This window comes from Podarcis tiliguerta (assembly GCF_965153285.1).
Source record: "Podarcis tiliguerta genome assembly, chromosome: 4".
Taxonomy (NCBI): Eukaryota; Metazoa; Chordata; class Lepidosauria; order Squamata; family Lacertidae; genus Podarcis; species Podarcis tiliguerta.
The window spans coordinates 43206903-43225668 of NC_139537.1; the positions used below are offsets into that span (position 1 = coordinate 43206903).

At 43.2% G+C, this 18766-nt stretch overlaps 2 long non-coding RNA genes across 2 annotated transcripts in view; both read right to left on the reverse strand.

Moving 5' to 3' along the window:
* Positions 1-11154, reverse strand: part of LOC310677050 — a 33473-nt gene extending 22319 nt beyond the window's left edge. Inside the window, exons 1-2 of the long non-coding RNA XR_014510898.1 lie at positions 11045-11154; positions 3047-3137 (exon numbers count right to left, since the gene is read on the reverse strand). This is a non-coding gene — a long non-coding RNA (uncharacterized lncRNA). The remainder of the gene's footprint in view (positions 1-3046; positions 3138-11044) is intronic.
* LOC310677039 overlaps positions 1-18766 on the reverse strand; it is a 127313-nt gene that overhangs the window by 74390 nt on the left and 34157 nt on the right. The window lies entirely within an intron of this gene.

The following is an 18766-nucleotide window of genomic DNA, read 5'->3' on the forward strand; positions in this document are numbered from 1 at the left end:
TTTACCTTTACCTTTTAAGATAGAAAGTAGCCACTGTGGATGGCAGCCAAGATTCTTTATGATTCTAAAGCATCACTGACACTGGTCTATTGCTAAAACAGCCATCTAGGAACCAGGCAAAGAAGAAAATATATTGGGGTATTCCTGATCTTGAAGCCCAATACAACACAGAGTCACGGATCTGTGCCTTCTGCAAGATTTGAGCTCTTCCTTTAAAATCCTATACCAGCTACTGTAAGCAACAGAAACCTCTCACCCATTCTTTGGTCCATGGTTCAGCAAAGCATAAGGCTGATCCATGAGATTGTTGAGGAGTAAAGAGAGTGGTTCCATTAGAACCTGTGAGCTACCCAACCATTGTACCCCTGTTTATTTCCTACAAGTTCCTATCTGATTAGTATTCTGTTTGCTAAATATAAACTTGAAAGGACATGATCCTAGCAAAAAATGATTAACTGGTTATCCATATATTTCCTGTAGCTACCTTGGAGGAAAAAATTTATTGTCTATGTGGAACCCAGTCCTATCTTACAGGAGGAACGCTGGAATGCAGGATTAGTGTGATGATCTTTACATTAAGTGTTAGGAGGTCAGGACAGTCATACAATCTATAGGATATGCTTCAGATAAAGAGTAGAGTAGGGTTAAGACAGTTCATAATGGGGATATCTTCTTATATCAAGTTATGCCAACTGCACTGGTGGCATGATTTACAGGAATGAACCATTTAAGAAATCCAGATTGACTCCTTCCGGGAGATTCTGGAGAGCCGCTGCCTATCTGCATAGAAACTTCTGAGCTACAATGGTCTATCTTTGTATAAATCAGTTTCCTAAGTAGATCTACCGTATTTTTCGCCCTATAGGACGCACCGTCCCATAAGGCGCACCTAGTTTTTTGGGGGGGAAATAAAGGGAAAAAACTATTCCCCCCCCCCCAGGCGCGGGGTTGGGGAAGCTCGAGCTTCCCTCGACTCCAGCCCCCAAACAGGCAGCTCTCTGCAAGCCGTGGGAGCCCAGCGCTGGCTCCCACTGCTTGCGGAGAGGTCCGCGAAGCCTGGACGCGCTGAGCTCAGCGCGCGCAGGCTTCAGCATGCAGGCAGCTCTCCGCAAGCAGCGGGAGCGCTCCCGCTGCTTGCGGAGAGGTCCGCGAAGCCTGCATTCGCCCCATAGGACGCACACACATTTCCCCTTCATTTTTGGAGGGGAAAAAGTGCGTCCTATAGGGCGAAAAATACGGTATCTTTTTGGTGTTATATGAAGAGTTTGGATTTGATATCCCGCTTTATCACTACCCAAAGGAGTCTCAAAGTGGCTAACATTCTCCTTTCCCTTCCTCCCCCACAACAAACACTCTGTGAGGTGAGTGGGGCTGAGAGACTTCAAAGAAGTGTGACTAGCCCAAGGTCACCCAGCAGCTGCATGTGGAGGAGCGGAGACGCGAACCTGGTTCCCCAGATTACGAATCTACCACTCTTAACCACTGCACCACACTGGCTGGCAAAGAAGATAAAAAGGTTGCAGACTGCTGGGTTCAAGAGCAGACTCAAAACATCCCTCCTGTTTGATGGGGAGCCACTGATGAGCATTCTTTGAATGCAGTTGTCCAACCAGCTATGAATCCACTGGGTGGTATTTTCATCTAACTTGTATTAACCAGTTGGACAACCAAAATACCATTAGGAATTTGGACAAACACTTTGCTGAAATCATATTAGAATCCCTTCAATTCACTAAGATGTGAACTGATTCTAACAAAGGGAAAGCATTGGCAGGATATATTTTTGGCAGAACTATGTGGGTCTACTAATCACTGGAAGAAAAATTGAAAAAAAAATAATTACACCATATACTGCAGACAATATAGCTATCTCAAATGCAAACAGATGCCCTGCCTCCCACACAGCCATCTTGCACCTATGATTTATTGGATCATTGTGAGAGAAAATCACATGTATTAGAACTAAAGTACCCCAACTCCCAAAAGGGGACAAGGTTTTTGCAACTATTATATTAAAACTCAAAACATCCAAAAGCCTAGTAACCTTGGGGAGAAGACAAGCAGCAGTGGCAGGACCTTCCTACTGGCAATAGGATACGAACTGTCTGTTTCAGAATTCCCAGCATGAAATTGATGCTGTGTGCATTATTTCTGTGCTTCTCCCTAGCAGAAATAATGTGCATAGCTGGTAGTTCCTGTTCCATACTAACTCATAAAGTGTATTTTTTTCCTCCCCAAGGATGGAAATGGAACTTGCAGGGCCCTTCTGGCCTCAATGCTGCTTGCAAACATTCACATAGGTATACTAGTTTTTGTAAGTGTTCATGTTTGAGTGCACACAACATCCCTAAATTGGGAGTTCTGAATCATCTGCTCTTGCTTAGCGGCAGTATCTTTATAAACCTCCCATTTTTGTTCTCTGAGCTTTATAAAGACAGTAGCATATGTGCAATTTGTGGCAGGGGGAGGACTGTTTGCTAAGTCTTCAGGAATGCTGATGCAATGGTGTGCACAATCACAACAAGGTTCCTTTTTGAGCTGTGCATCAGCAATGTGCACATGCACTTCTGTTGATCAGTAAGTTAGACAGGACAAAAAGACACAGGAGAACAGAAGGAATGGAAAGATTAGTTGCATTGATTTACATGGTTTGATTTTCCGAAGCATGGAGATGTCATGAAGCCAACTGCCATTGTGCAACTTCAGTCTGTTTACTGTGTGATATCAGATTGGCTGAATAAATCCATGTTATCTTATCTGCAGAACTTGCTGTCAGCCATGGAAGCTAAAAACAGATGTGCAGAAAAAGACAGAAAAGGCTGTAACATGAACTTTGGGGTTTTGGATTTTTTAATCAACTAGGTAACTTATTCTGCCAAAAAAAAAAGGGGGGGGGGAGAAAGCCTCATTAAACTTGGGGATGCTAATATTTTGTAATGGAGAATATGAATTTTCTTTGCACCAAGCTCTGTGAGGAAAGGTACCTGGCAATATAAATCCATGAAGCATTCTGTTTGCTTAAATAACAATGGAACTATTATCTTACCATCATTGCTGCTGCTGTGGATTTATCAAGTATTCATGATCCGTTCTGTGATATAGTGTAGTGACATTGTGTCCAGGGACAGGGGCAAATCCTGCATGTTGAGCAAGCCATACAAGCAGACAAATAAATACTATGTTGTTTTTAAAGAAAGCACCTGACATTTCTGCATGAGAAATAGTTTCTTAGGAAAGGTTATTTTAATTAGTTTTGCCTAATAAATGGTCTCTAGTCCCACAAGGAAAACCTTGTAATCCTGATAATAGCAAATACAGATTTAAAAAATGGATGTAGACTATCAAACAATAGATCATGAAAACATATCCTCAGAATGGCATCTGGAATCTGGGATTCAGGCCAGGAAGTAAAAGCATTCGGGTTATGAATTAATGCAGTTCCAAGATCAAAAGATCAAAGAGTTTCCTCAATCTACCATGCAGAAAACATTTGATTTATAATTGTTTGTCTTGTTTCTGACTTCCTAAAGGAAAAGATTGTTAGCCAGGAACCTCTTCAGAAGTTTTAGCAGCAGCCTTTGGGCTTCCAGATGAATTATTAAGACATTGTTACCATACGTGCATTAATTCCTGAACTTTCCAGGCTTTTCAGCTTTCGTATGCCCATTTTACATAAAGAAATTCTCTAGATAAGCCTGTTCCAGAATCTCCTATAAAAGGAGCCCTGCTGAATCTGACAAAAAGCCTATCTAGTTCAGCATCTTGTTTCTCAGAGTGACCAATCAGATGGAAGTGGGAAACTTGCAAGCAGGGTTGGGCACAATGGCCCTCTCCTGCTGTGGTTCCCCAGTGACTTGTACTCAGAGTCATGCTGCCTTGATACCTCAAGTAATATATATGCATCATGATGAGTAGCCACTGACTCATCATAGACACTCCTTTCAACACATAAAAACACCTTAATAGATAAGTACAATTCCTACAGATAATAAAGTTTCTGTTCCTATCTTTTGCCTGTTCAGTGAAGCAAACTCCAAAGGTGCTGTCTCATTTCTGCACAAACCTCTCAATTCATGTTCCTGGAATAAGAAAACTTCATTTGTAATGAAACGGGACAAAGAAATGGAGGAAGCAGAGAATCAGAAGATAATGACATTATTAAACCCTCTCTTTTTTCCATCGGGGACAAGATGCCTATCAAACTGAGGTAAATATGCATTATATTGACCAAAAATGTCCTCATAAATGTTGGAAGAGATGTGGCAACAAGGGAACATATCTACCTACTCAGTGGTATTACCCAAAGGCTGTATTATCTAACATGGTGCCCTCCAGATATTTTGGACCTTCTCTCCCATTGGCCATGCTGGCTTGGAATTTTTGAAGTTGTAGTCAAAACACCTGGAAGGTAGAAAGCTGGGGATGACTGCCCTAAGATCATCTGATTCAGGGCAGGGTTGCTTGGCCACATAAAGTCCATTATAACATGTGGGGAACAAACTGCTTAATCATGAGTAGGCTGATCAGTAATCAGCCTGAATGGACAGCAAGTGGGTAATGGTGGGACTGGTAAGGTGTTGCAAAAGCTCTTCTCTTCATGGAAATAAGAGATTTGAAGAAAAGAGGGGTTGCCTCTTGCCATAGGATAAAGAAACTGGCAGGGAGTGGTTGGCTGGGTAACTTATCCTCTCACTGCTACACTACTTCCTATGATGAGCAGGGCTTCTCTAATCTGACAGGGAAACAGAAAAGAAAGCAAGGAGTAGCAGCAGCCCTAAACTCTGAGGAATCTGGGTCCCCAGGATTATCTGTGACACAGAGTATATAATCCCCTTGAACCCGTTTGTAGTTCTGTTGGATTACTTAGAGAAAGAGAATATTTCTCTTAAATGAGATAAATACACATTTGTGTGTTTTTACTCACAATATTCATAAAATAAATATTTTATATGTACTTTAATGTGCTTTCTATGTGCTTTAAACTCTTTTTTTTTTTTTTTTACATTTTTAAACCAAGAAATGCATGACAACATTCAGAAAAGTGCAAAAAGCAAATGATGACTCTTTCTAATCTGCATAACAGTTCTGGAAGTACAAATTAGGTTGCTTCAATTAAAAATATAGGCTAATGGAATCCTAACTGGATTTCCCCCTTAAAGATACCTGTTCTGTGCACACAGATAAAGCATACCATTTATGTTATCCTAATTTATATTTCTAGCACCAGTAGGAAGCCACCTATGCTCCCCACCCTGTGATTTTTAACTTCCCTGTTGTTTACTGTCTCTGAGCCATTAAAAGATGCCTGCTCACAGACAAAGAATAAGAGTAAGCCCAGTAGCTGAGCTGCCTTTGGTTTCTTCCAGCTACCTTGGGGAGGCAAGTACAATTTGTTCCTTGCATAGGGCAGCCTGCTGTGACACACCCTGTGACACCCCTATGTCCTAAACATTTATCCAACCAATAAATGCTGCCTTTCCACAGCCACTGGCAAGAATCCAAATCTCTGCTTCACATGACCTGGAACAAACACTCATCGTTAACAGGCTATGCTGTGACAATCATTCCCTATGCTACAGCTGTTGCAGCCAGACTCGGTGTCACTGGAGCAGAGAAAAACTTCATGAAAAATAATATGGTTGTTGGTCACATACAACAGTAGGGATTCAGAGACTGAAAGGAACAAAATATCCTGTCAGCATAGCTGAAAGGGAGACTGAGTGCGATTTAAGCATATCTGTTCCCTTGTTGTTGTCCTCTCTTTTCTGCCCAAGAAATCATTGCACACAAATTATATTGAGATGTACTACGCACTTGCCTCCTACATAATCAACTGTCCATTCAACAGAACAAGTGATAGAAAGCCAAAGCTCACAAGGACATCACTGTCTCAGCTGCAGGGGTCCTAATAATCAATGGCGCCTGACTCTTCAGGAGACCGTCTGAGGCAGTTCTGCCCTCTGATGGAAGTAAGATAGAAGTAGTCAAACTCTTGGGGAGGGGGGATAATGGCATAGCTCAGTTTATCCTTTCCCTCAAGTTTTGGAATCATCAGGTTCATGTCTGTTATCCCCTTCTGCCTGCTCTTATCAAACTCATTGGTGTAGATCTGAGATTCATAGAATTATAGTATTGAAGAGTTGTAAGGTACCTCAAGAGTGATCTAGTCCACATCTAATCCTGCCCACAGCCATCCCTGAATGGGCTCAAACCACCAACCTTCTGGTTAACAAACAGACACAATGACCCATTCAATGTTTCCTTGAATATGAAGTCTTAAGGTGTTTCCCCTACAACAAAGCAAGGATTATTTCTCAACATTTTTGGACCACTGGGCACATTTGGATTTTTAGGAAGTTGTGTGGATGCCAGTCACAAAATGGCTGCCATACCCATATGGCATAACATAAAATGGATGCTATACCTGAAAGAGCAGAAAAAGAGAGAGATAGCCACAACAACGGTGTGAATGTGACAGCTAAATTGGCCACAACTGCACTCACTCACAGAGAAAAGCTCCTCTCTTCAGAATCCTAGCAACTCATAAAATGTGGGCATGTTTAATAGGGTGGGGGTCCAAACTAGAGAGCCAGTAAAAGCAGGAATATTTGCATAGGAGGTAGTGATGGGCATACTGGTATCTGTGGGTGCCATCTTGCTGAGCCCTAAGATAAAATAATCCTTCAAAAAGGCAAGAGAGAAGCAATTTTTCCTCGAAAATGTGGTGCTATACAAAAACCACATAAAAGAAACTGACTACCTGAATACAGTCATAAAACAAGGGCTTAGAATGGGATGCTCTAACTGCTGCCTCAGCTCCACCAAACTAACTGTGACAGTTCCCCAGCTTGTTCGGCAGATTCAGTCACTCAATGCCGTAAGGTGTCACTGTGAAAAAGATCTCATATCTTACATGCATTTCTGTCTTTTATTTATTAATATAAGAATGCTTTTCCAAATGACATAGAAAAAAATATATAAGATCAATAGCCTGTTTAGATCTCTCCCTTCCACTCCTTTTTATTTTATGTAAAAAGTGAGTGCTTCATTTTTGTAGTTCAGATATATTTTCTTTTTGATCTCCAGCGCCTGTCTTGGGGACAGCAATCGAATATTGTATACCCGTGGATCTACTACTATATTTAAATAAGCTGCTGTTTACAAGAAGGCAGTAAAACAGAAGGAAAACAATGTTAATAACTGTCCAAATATTAGGTTCTGTATTAAATCTCCAGTTATTAGAGCATGCGGTGGAAAGAGAGTCGTTTGAGTGCTGAGTGTTAAGCAGTTCATGGCATGCTATAAATTTCCTATGCGTGCATGTTATATAGCGCTGCACAAATCATACTTTGGAAGTCAGTTTCATTTGTGCCATGTCTGCTGTAATAGACCAAAAACAATTCAAGCATGCTTAGTTTCCATTTTCAGGGGGCTCAGGGATCATTCAGTCGAAGGAAGAGAAGCTTCTAATAGCATTTGAAATATAGCATTAAGAAACGTCACAAGCAACAGTTCAGCTAGCAGGGCAGTTTATAAAATTCCTGCTCCCTCAGCACTATGGAGGATTTCTTCTTTCTTTTTTCCTTCATTGCCTTAATTACATACTGAATGTTCCAAATATGCTATTTCAAGTACCAACCTGCCTTTAAAATATAGCCACAGAACAAACTACTTTATACCAGTTACTGAAACAATTAGCTTAACTTATGGTTACCAGATTTTTTTCAATGAATCCGGTGATACTTTTTTTTTTTGTTTTTTTTTGAAGCTGAATAGCAACAGGGAGTCAGTAGTGTAGATGGTGAGGCAAAAGGCCCTGAGCCCAAGCACACATGCATATTGTCTAAAGGTGCAAAGCCCTTCTTTAGCACTGTGTGAAACATAAATACACAGTTTTTAAAAAACGGGGCAACAGCGTGCCGCCTGCCCATGACTCCTGAACCTTCCCCAATCTCCTGCCCCCTTCCCCCTTTGTTTTGACAGATTGGGGGAGGCTCGGGAGTCATGGGCGGGTGGCTGTTGCCCAGGAGGGACACAAGGAATGCGGTTTCTCTGCCAGGCAAGGTGCAAAGCCCTTCTTTCGCACCCTGTGAAACATAAATGCGTAGAGTTTTCTAAAAAACTGAGCAACGGCTGCCCGCCTGAGCCTCCCGAGCCTCCCCAATCTGTCAAAACAAAGGGGGCAGGAAATCTGTAACACCGGACGTCCTCAGTTCCCCTTTGGCAGTGGCGGTGGCAGCAAGCAGCTCCTGAAGCCAGCCAGAGCCAATTGCGCTCCGGGCTGCTGAGGCTGCCGCTGCCACGTTTCCTGGGGACAGATTTGCAAATCTTGGGACTGTCCCCGGGAACCGGGGACGTCTGGTAGCCCTAGCTTAACTAGTTCTGTATTGTTTGTAATGGTTCACACTAACTCTCTATGGCCTTTATAGCCCTAACTAGAAGAACCCAGAGAGAACCTGGAACCTTCTGCATGCATAGAATCTGCACTAGCAGTGAGCTGAGTCCCCTCCCCTAAAAATGCTACCCTTCAGAATAAACAATTCAATGGGTTTTTATGAAGAAAATAACTTCCCAGCCTGTCTCACTCTCTCCGCTACTCCAATTACATTGTCTTTTTTTTTAGGCGAAAGTTCTTGTCATTCAAAAAAAGGGGGGAGGCAAAAAAAACTGCACAAAATAGCTTATCTGCTAAAATGAGATGTGGCAGTAATAATGTAAAGAAATGTCTCTGTAGAGGTTTTATTGCTTCGCCAATAATTAAATGCCTTCAGGCCATTAATGTATGGTTTTAATAAATTTAACTTTCACTTTTAAAAAGGATCAGTCTATAGTGCAGAAATTTCTTCTTGTTTGCACACTTTCTGTTGTGGGTGAACATATCAGACAACAGTGATTCTTCAAACAGCTCTTGTTTATTCACAGGCCAGAACAGAACTGAACTGAAGGGTTCAGCCAGCCTGCTTATATAGAGCTCCACTACAATGCAACAGTAACCACTTTCTGTAACTATCCAATCACTGAACGTCACTTTCAATCCCTTATTTGCATATGTGGACCTGAGTGAAACCTATCTACAGTATCCCCCTGCTGGCCCAGGGTGAGAACTTCAGTACACAACACTTTCATAATTGCATTATAGATTAAAAATACAGAGTGAATCAACAAAGATACCTTTGCACACTGAGGACACTGATAACACATTTATTTGATAAGAGACCAGTTGATGCTCTCTGAATGTTTAGGACATGGAGGTGTTTTTATATGGAACAACACTAACACCCAAGTCTGAATCCTCAGCATTTAACAGGGCAGAAAACTACATTTAGAAACATTTTGGTAATATATTTAAAATCAGAGTAGGATAAAACTCATTACCTGCTGCTGCAGTAAAAAAGAAAAAGAAAAATCTATTTTAAAAAAAGCTTTAAATACATTTAAGTCAGATTTCAATTTTTAAGTTTTAAACGGGAGGGGAAAATCTCTCAACATTTTCCACTATCCTTTGTAGCATCAATATATAATTTCACTATTAGAATTCCTATTAGAATCTTGTTGGTTTCTACAAGAGTCTGAACATTTGAGAACCCTAGTACTACCAAGAACCTTAGTATAATACTGTACTTTTTATATACCAAAAAGCTTCATTGCAGTATATCCGATATTATAATATTTCCTATAATAACAGCTGCAGCATTTTAAATGACACAAAAGGATTCTAACATTATGAATAAAAAGTGCACATTCCCCCACAGCTAAGAATATTGTAAAATACTAGGAACATCATAGTCACAGTTCAATAAAACTTGGTTTTAAAAATATGGGGACAACATAACAAGTACCCAGAGTCATAGTTACAACAGTAGCTCAGCTAATCCTTTAATTTGTAGGATTGTCTTGATGGTTTCATGATTAAACTTAAGTCTTGTAAATCTTAGTAGGCATTGGCTAGGGAACAAATTCACATGCAGTGCTATGGTTGCTGGTGGCGCTGTCAAGCATTTTCAAGGAGATCATGGAAATCAAATAATCACCCCCTGTCTTCAAAAGTTTTAAATAAATGTTTTCAATAAAAATAAACCTAAATAAGTAAGTTATACTGGCTGCATTAATAAGCTCTATGCCATTGAGTTTGGGTTGCTGTGCTGATGTTATTGCTTCCTTAACATAATGGTGAAGCTTTCGAACAGTGGTGTTTGCTTATCTCATAGAAAATGTTATCCAAGATAACAGCCAATTCATGACATCTGTATTTGTTTTCCAACTGTTTAGGGAAGCGATCTTCCTTGAACAGAGGTTTCCTGAAATGTCAGATACTTTTACTGTGCTATATAAATAACCATTTTAGAAAGTTTACCTGACCTGAACCTTTTTCCATTTGCTTACCTGGCCACAAAGCCAACTTCCTTGGTGCTATTGCCCTATTGATATTTAATTTTGCATGAAGCTGAACCTGCATTTTCAGGAGTTAAGTAGCTTGTATGCTTGAAGAGCAATCCCATTCAAAGTGAAAGTCCTGCTGGTAGCTTGTCCTGTAATCTTCTTCACTCAAAGGAAAAATTGTGAACTAACCAGCTGATTTACCTAATTTATCTCTAACTTACTCTGCTGGATTTAATGATATAAAATCCCTACATGTTTTACTTTACTCATGTGAAGTAATTCATCTCATAATTGACTGAACTCACAAGTCAGTGAATAAGACCAATCAGCTTTCAAGATTCATAAGTCTGTGCTGTTTGGATGATTAGTGAACAATTTGAGTGACATAGTTTTCAGCCACCGCATCCACATAAATGGTAATAAGGATCTACAGCTATATCTGGTATAGATATAGTATTCTAAAAATATGTATCTTCAAGAACATCAGGGTGCACTGCATGGGACCTGATTTAATATGGGAACGTGCACATTATCTGTATTCTAACACACAAGGTTCCTTCATGTGCTACAAAATTCTGTCTGAAAAAACCTATACCATTTATGAATTACTGTGCGGAATTTCATTATACAGCACACACACGTTTTCCAGTATACATGCACCTACCAGGATATTTAGAGGCACAGGGTGGGATTCATACAGCCATGTCACTTAATGATGTATTCTGGGAACAGGATAAATGTTCAAGTAAAAATGAATCCCATATAAAATACAGAACAAATGGAGGTCTAGATTTTATACGAAGTTTTAATTTCACAATAGATGGCATTTGAGAGCAATTACGTTGGACTACAACCTTTATGGATCATCCATATTGAAAATAAAGCAGAGGCACTCATTGGATCTCTTGTAGTGATTTCCAGGGGTTATTTGACTGTATTAGGGTTAACATCTGCCTAAACATGGTACGCAATGGCTGACAGATGACAGGTAGCAATTGTCCAAGCAAGGCTTTTGAATTGCATGTCTTCGAATATAAACTGCTCCGCTTGGTTGCATTGAGTGACAGTTCTCCATGTCTACAGGGCTGTGAAAAATTCTTCACTTCATAAGCATTTTGGAAAGTGATTTCTGACACATAAACTTTTGGCAGCAATTTTCAAGGGGGTCATCTAACATGACTGATATAGTAGTTAGTGTGATGCTGGCATAGCACATTTAACAGTTGCTGAACTCTGAATATAATACAGTGGGATCCTAATTGCAGCATCGTATGTGAGGAAAGGGGAGATGCTTGTGATGCTTGACACATCCTTTATCACGGTGACAAAGGAAGGGACACTGCAGCTGGTTATATCAGGATATGGTACGTTGCTATTGCATGGATTCCTTTTACACCTAAGATATTCACCGTGATTAACATGAGTGAAGTGAAGGGAGGGGAGAGGCTCATGACCCCAAGATACCTAACAATGATTATTCAAGTTATGACCTTACTTAGCCAAAACACTTGAGGGTATTCATGCCTCATATATGAACAAACTGATGCTTTCAGGCTTCCTTTGGGGTGGGGAGTGTAGTGTGCACATGGACTGCCCTGCCATGTGAGAGCAGATGCCACCAGTTCACACAACCCCGTTGTTTTTATTCTAGCTAGATAACCCTTCCCACAGCCCTACAAAGTTAGGAAATGTTGGGAAATGACATAAGTTTTTTAACATGTCAGATGTATTCTGCCATAAATGATTGATTACTTAATACTATCATGTGTTAATATACTCCAGTCTCATGCTTGCATTTTTATAACTTCATTTTATTTTAGTATCGGTGCTACCAAATTCTGCAGGCACCATCAATTCAATTTATTCACAATGTTTGACAAACTTTTATCCACTGTATAAAAAGAGTGTTTCCTTTTCAACTAAATTAAATATCATAGTCACGAACCTTTTCCCACTGTAGTTTACCATGTAAAATGTTTGCTTTAGGACCTTGCTCTGAAAAGTAATCTGTTTGCTTTATCTTAATCTCATGCCTTCTGAGTCCAGGAAAGTAGTAATTAAACACTGTCTGATAGTCTCTTGTGGGATATGGAATTAATAACACAATAGTCCATGCAACCATTTTCTATACTTGCCAGGACTGTTCATCCCCATTTTATTCAAAACATCTGGGATGGAGAGAGAAAATAAGGATATCATTCATTTCCTCATTTTTAAGAACATTTTGCTTGGAAACCAGTGAAGAAAATACATTTCCAGCTGAATCATCATCATCATCATTAGTGCTAGCTCTTATTTCAAATAGTTTTATTTCTTATTCACTGATGTTTTCATATTAGTATTTTTGGCAAACCAAAACAAAAATGCAGGGAGGTTGACAATTTTTACAATACTTAAGCAGGCTCTGTGGTGCCAAAATGTTTGCTGGAAGCAGGAATTGGGACCTCAGGATGCATGCCCTCTAGAAAACCAGTTCTTTCAGTGGTGAAGGGAAGGTCAACCTATCACCATTGCATCCGTGCTTGTAAAATTATGGTATACAAAATATATTAGCAAAACACTACTGAAGGGAAGTATGTGGAGATATTCCCCCTCCAAAGAACGATTCAACTTGGATGCCTGTTCCCGCCTCTCAGGATCCTCCAAAGGAATAAGTCGGTTTACCTCTTAAAAGGTTCTTCATCCAGTGGTTTCTAGGGACAGGCTCACCATGCATGCTCCCTCAAGAATGTTGGGTGAGGGCTTCCCTATCCAAGCAATAGTATTTCACACAGGAATGGACTCATCTGATTAAAGGAAAGAATGGGGAACATTCTAACCAAGTCATATCCTCAATCACCTTATTAGATTGAATCATGAGTACACTTCAAAATCTAAGAGCTGCATCGTTGCCTCCTCTATTCCTGCAAGCTGTGTTTTGGTCTTTTAGAACAATGTTAATCCAGCTGCCCAGAACCTTTGCTGCCATGTACTTTGAATGCATACAGTAAATTCCCCAGGAAATTACTGGACTTGATGGTTTTCTCCACAGGAAGAAAAAGTCAGCCCCTATGTATTTTATTGTTCATTTATATCTATCTCTTCCTCCCAAAGGAGCCCAGGGCAGCAACAAGCAATGAAACAATAAAAAGATCTTTAAAACATGTTAAAAACCATTTCGTTATAGCCAGGGCTTCTTTCCAGCCAGAACTCACAGGAACTCAATTTGGGAACTTCTCAGGTGGGTGCCACTGCCATTATAGGAGAATGGAGACATTTGTGGTGAGTTCTGGCACCTTTTTTCTAGAAAAATAGCAGTGAATACAGCATTCCTATTTACAATTCCAGTTTACAGTATGTATGTAAACACATACGTACATACAGTACTTAACTTTTGATGCAGTGTATGTCAGTTTATACTCATGCACCTAAGGACAAAATTACTATGAGAAGTGGCTATAATTCAAGGTAATTCAAATGTTCAATAAATTCATAAAAGAAATCCATAAAAGTTGGGGCTTATATGTTGGGAAGTACTTCTATGTCAAAATCTCTCTTTGCGCTTACAAAGCTGGCATGTCAGGAAGAAAGCTTATTTGGCATGCCTTTCACGTGACTGGTCACTTTTGTATGCAAAAGGAATTGTTAATGCAAAGACACTTTCGAACAGATGATTCTCCCTAGTACATGCCTGAAGTAGTAGAGTCCCCAGAGGCTTGTACTGCTGTGCCTACTCAATGCCTGAATCATCCCAGAGTGACTGCATCAGGCTACACAGAAGCACTAGTCTAGCTATCAAGGATTACTGCTCACAGTGACTAGCTGTTGACAGCCTCTCCCTATCACAAATGGAATTAGAATGCATGGCAACTGAAATTACTTCATTCTGCTAGGACTTGGTGGTTGTAGATCCCTGAACCAAATATATTGTCTATAGCCTGTGTTTTGTGATAAATGGGCATCTAGAGTGGTGAGGAAGGCCACTATAGTTATGATGCTGCCACGTGGGAGGAGAAGGGGTAAGGAGGGTTTTTTTGTTTTTTGTTTTGTTTTTGAGGTATAAAGCCCTGGCCTTCCCTGTCGCTACATTTCTCAATGAAGGCCCACTGTCAGGGAACTGCCATCGGCAGCACCGGAGGTGCCAAGGCTCTCTGAGGTAAAGGGAGACGTAACACCTGAAGAAGGAACCAGTAGGGGGCGAACAGGAATGTCAAGGGAAGGAGAGTCGGAGGAATGGCTCAGAGATGCTTCCAGTGAAAATAGTGGGGATGTCTCAGAACCTCCTATAGGGACACCCGTTCTTCGCCGGAAACTGTCACGTAGAGAGGCCAGAAGACGTGTTTCCGTTAAGGAGCTTTTATGTTGGAAACGTTTCCGAAAGCAACCACTTTCGGATTCTGCTAGCGACTGACGCAGCCATGCTGGAGGGGCTCCGTCACAGGCAGAGGTTTGAGAAGCTGTTCAAACTCTGAGGGATTGCAATTTACACACAAGCAGCTCTTCATCCCATCACAGCAATCCGAAAGTCATCGACAGCTAGCTTGTGCCAGGGAGAGGCATCATGAGCGAACCAGCAGGAACCGGAGGGGCAGCTGGAGGAGGTCCAAGCCTGGAGGAAAGGTATAGGACGTTGGAAATCCAGCTTGCCTTGCAGACGGCGAGGCTGGAAGAAAGGAGGGCTCAGGATGCAGAGAGGGGGAGGGAGAAAGCCACCCCACTCAACAGAAAGATGCCAGGATTGGTGCAGAAATTTGGGGGGGACCCCAGGAACTACCATGCCTTTAGGACAGAGATGCAATATGCTCTCAATCTGCAATTTGATGACTTCCCTGATGAGGAATCGCGAGTGGCTTTTGTAATTAGCCATCTCGAATCAGGGGCGAAGGACTGGGTTAGACCCTTGATGGCAGCAAATAATGAGATCCTAAAGGACGCGATGAAGTTTTTTCGTGCCATGGACCTGATGTTTTCCAGTGACATTGAGCAGGGAGGGGTGCGAAGGCAGTTAATGGCTTGCAAACAGGGAAACAGGACTGTCCGTGAGTACTGGACTGAGTTCACTATGTTGATTCATCGATTGGGGTGGGACTTGTCTTCTGAGCCCGTTCAAATGCTTTTCGAAGAAGGTCTGTCTTCGTCCTTGAAAGATGAACTTTCCCGGAACCCCAGAGCAGAGTCTATGGACCAGCTGACTAAAGCCGCGCTAGCCATAGGAGCGCGCCAGGAAGCGAGGGCTTTGGAGAAGCGGGAGGGGAAAGGAGAACGTTGGAGGGAGCTCCGCATTCCAGACATTCCAGAGCAGCCTTTCCCGCCGGCAGAGCCGATGGAAGTGGGAACAGCGCGTGCGCGCACAGTTTCAAACATCGGTGAAGGGCGGAAGAAGGAGGGAAAGGGCGGGAAGAAATGCTATCTCTGCCAACAGCCAGGACACTTTGCCAGAGTCTGTCCACGGAGAAAGGAATGGCAAGGCATGGCAGGAGCTGTTGGGGGAGAGGAGGAGGAAAGCACGGAGCAAGTAAAAGCCAACGCCTGGCTGCCTTCGGGGCACAGCAGCCAGGCTCAAAAGCAGTGAGAGTGCCCGCACCAGAACCTCCCAGACCTGCTCTAGTGATAGAGGTGTTGCTAGAGCTGCCAAACGGACACCCCCTACAGATCAAGGCCCTGCTGGATTCAGGCAGCTCCTGTAATTTCATGAGTAAGGAGTTCGCAGCTGAGCACCAGATACAAACCCTCCCCTTAAGTAAACCCCTGCAGGTAACTACGATTGACGGCAGAGAGCTGTTGGGAGGAGAAGTGAACCAACAGACAGTCCCTATGATAATGAGGGTGGCAAGGCACACCGAAAGGATAGCGTTTAATGTGGCCACCTTGGGAGGAGCTCCCATCATTTTGGGGATGAGCTGGCTGGCACTACACGATCCTCTAGTGGGCTGGCACCAGAGGGTGGTCTCCTTTGGGTCAGCGCATTGCCTGGAACACTGCAAGCAGGGGAAGGATCCAGGGGGAGCCAAGCTCACCTTAGCTGGGATGGAGGTAATGAAGCAAGGGGAGGTGCCTCCGCAATATGCAGATCTGAGCAACGTATTTAGCGAAAGGGAAGCGGACAAACTGCCGCCGCATAGACCCTTTGACTGTCAAATCAACCTACTCCCTGGGGCTCAACTCCCAGTGGGCAAGCTGTACGCCATGTCAGACAGGGAGATGCAGGAGCTGAGGGAGTTCATTGACAAAAACCTGAAGAGGGGTTTCATCAGAGAGTCCCGAGCGGTGGGGGGCAGCCCAGTGTTTTTTGTGGACAAAAAAAACACAGATAAGCCGAGACTTGTAGTGGATTTCAGGGCCCTAAACGCCGTGTCGGAACCCCTGGCCTTTCCTATGCCCCGAATTGATGACATTCTGACCAGGGTGAGGAAGGGGAAGATTTTTACAAAACTGGACCTGCGGGGGGCGTATAATCTGATACGAATAAGGAAGGGGGATGAATGGAAGACCACCATGTTCACCCCTTTGGGAGCATTTGAATACCTCGTAATGCCCTTCGGTCTCCAAGCCGGCTCCGCATGTTTTCAAAGTTTTATCAACCACGTCCTGGGGCCGTTGCTCTACAAGAATTGTGTGGCCTTTTTGGATGACGTGTTGGTGTATTCGGAAAATGAAGAGCAGCATGTGAGGGACGTGAGAGAAGTGTTGGGGCGGCTGCAAGCCAATCAGCTGTGGGTGAAGCTGGAGAAGTGCCAGTTTCATGCCAAGGAGGTGGAATTCCTGGGGTACCGCCTGTCAGACCAAGGATTGGCCATGGATCCAGGCAAGGTCCAGGCGGTGCTGGAATGGAAGACACCGAAAACCAAGAAGGATGTGCAAAGATTCCTGGGGTTTGGGAACTTTTATCGGAAGTTCATCAAGAATTTTGCACACTTGACGGCGCCCATCACCGACTGCCTCAGTAGCAAGAAGAAATTTGTTTGGACGGCGGAGGCGGAGAGAGCTTTTGAAGAATTGAAAAGGGCTTTCGCTTCGGAAGAACAACTTCTGCATGTGGACCTACAGAAGCCCATGAGAGTGGAGACAGACGCGTCAGACAGAGCGGTGGGGGCTGTGCTTCTTCAGCCGGGAAGAAATACGTCGGAGTGGAGACCGTGTGCCTTTTTCTCGAGGAAGCTGAATAAGTCCGAGCGGAACTACACGGTGTATGACAGGGAACTACTTGCCATTCACGAAGCGTTCCGGAGGTGGAGACATTTATTGATTGGGGCACAACACAAGGTGCAAGTGTGCACCGACCACAAGAATTTGGAGTATTGGAGAACAGCTCGAGTACTCAACCAACGACAAGTGAGATGGGCACAGGAATTTTCCAAATTCCACTTCGAGATTTGTTATGTACCAGGCCCAGAGAACGTCAGGGCGGACGCTCTCTCACGCAAACCAGAGTACTTGGAAGGGGAGGGGGCAAGCGAAGAAAGACATGTCATTCCTGAGGACCGCTGGGTGTGTGGGGCGGCGCTGGTGGGGAGACGAGAGCTGGTAGAAGAAACGGAAACTGACGAATATGCCCAAAATAAGCTCAGAGGCCTCAGGGGAGAGGGTGAGAGCCCGGAGGGTTTTGAAGAAAGAAATGGGGCATTGTATTACAAAGGGGCACTGTATATACCAGAAGGTGAATTGAGAGGGAGGGTACTCAAGCAGTTGCATGATAGTCCCACGGCGGGACATTTTGGACAACACAAGACCATGTGGATGGTCACCAGGGAGTTTTGGTGGCCCAAGGTGAGGGAAGATGTAAAGGAGTATGTAAGAGGGTGTGACCAATGCCAGAGGGCCAAGGGGGAAAGAAGGGCGCCGGCAGGGCTATTGGAACCACTACCCACGCCAGAACGGCCTTGGGAGGCGGTATCAATAGATTTTATGACGGATCTGCCCAAATCCAAAGGGAAGACGGCCATCATGGTAGTAGTGGACCTGTTAACTAAGATGTGCCACTTTGTAGCATGTTCACATGCAGTCACAGCGGAAGAAACAGCGAAGTTGTTTGTAGAACACATCTTCCGGCTGCATGGCGCCCCCTTGAGGGTTGTCTCGGACCGCGGGAAACAATTTACTTCCAGGTTCTGGAGGAAGCTCATGAGCTTGCTGCACGTGGAGGTCAATTTTTCGACGGCCCGGCATCCTGAAACCAACGGGCAGGCGGAAAGAGCAAATGGCATCCTCCAACAATATCTGAGGTGTTATGTCAATGACAGAGGGAATGATTGGGTCGAAAAGCTGGCGCTGGCAGAATTTGCCTACAACAATGCGGAGCATGTGTCCACAGGGATGAGCCCCTTTTTGGCCAATTACGGGTGTCACCCCAGGGCATTCCCGGGGGAGGGAGGCGAGAGATGGAGCGTCCCAGCGGCCGAACATTTTG